At 43.3% G+C, this 1,138-nt stretch overlaps 1 non-coding gene across 1 annotated transcript; it reads right to left on the bottom strand.

Annotated features, from left to right (window-relative positions):
* Positions 1-477: 477 nt before the first annotated feature.
* LOC115932564 (small nucleolar RNA U13) lies at positions 478-581 on the bottom strand. The gene has a single exon (XR_004068829.1). It is a non-coding gene; the product is annotated as a small nucleolar RNA U13 (small nucleolar RNA).
* Positions 582-1,138: the final 557 nt, after the last annotated feature.

Raw genomic sequence — 1,138 nt, forward strand, 5'->3', positions numbered from 1 at the left:
TAGCCAAATTTGGGACAATTTGAGCATCAAAATGAATAAGGACAGGAATGGATTGTAACATACTGAATAAAAAATTCGGCCAGGCATGGTGGCTCACACCTGTAATTCCAGCACTTTGGGAGGCTGAGGTGGGCGGATCACAAGGTCAGGAGTTCGAGACCAGCCTGGCCAATATGGTGAAACCTTGTCTCTACTAAAAATACAAAAATTAGCCAGGCGTGGTGGCATGCGCCTGTAGTCCCAGCTATTTGGGAGGCTGAGGCTGAAGAATCGCTTCAGTCCAGGAGGCGGAGGTTGCAGTTAGCCGAGATTGTGCCACTGCACTCCAGCCTGGGTAACAGAGCGAAACTCTGTCTCAAAAAAAAAAAAAAGAAAAAAAGAAAAAAAAGAATTCATGGGTCCATACTGATACTGTAGAAAAAAGTTCAAAAAAGGATAGGGGAGAAGAAAAAGATCTTTTTCTTTTTTTTTTTTTCAGGCCAGAGGGGTAAGATGCCAATGTCATAACAAGGTTCAAGGGTGGCACATCTCACACATGTGCATGAACACCCAATCTTCATGCTCATGAACTACAAAAAGATTGAAAAAGCTCTTCTTTATAGGAGAAATCCAACTAATAAATGTAGGATAAATGACAAAAATAGAAAAGCATTATTTTATAACCACCATAGTTAACTGATTCAAGCAAAAATCATCAATGAATGCTGAAACTATCAGGTGAAAACATACTGAGAAATAGAATATTTACACCCTCTCAAAATGTTGTTGAAATGGGAAAAGTTCCCTTATCCCTCTCACAGGGCGTGCGATGGAGGTGTGGCTCGCTTCTTCGGTGCCTCACTGCTCAAACTTCTAGGAGAGCATGCAGATGGGCAGGTTGTGGGGCTCCGACCCCACGGCAGTGGCTAGGAGCGAATGTTTACAGCTCCTGAAGCCCCAGTGGGCGTGTATTACAGGATGCTCTTTTAGTTTGCCATCTATAGGCGACCTGTGCTAGCTCAATTAGACCCCCTTCTTTATCATAAGGACAGAGGGATTTCTGTATCCTGGGGTTTCTTGCCTTGGTGTACCAGAAGAATTGGATCACAAGTGAGCTTGGAGAATGAATGCAAGGTTTTATTGAGTGGAAGTAGCTCTC

The sequence above is a fragment of the Gorilla gorilla genome, chromosome X (genome assembly GCF_029281585.2).
Source record: "Gorilla gorilla gorilla isolate KB3781 chromosome X, NHGRI_mGorGor1-v2.1_pri, whole genome shotgun sequence".
In the NCBI taxonomy this organism is placed as follows: Eukaryota; Metazoa; Chordata; class Mammalia; order Primates; family Hominidae; genus Gorilla; species Gorilla gorilla.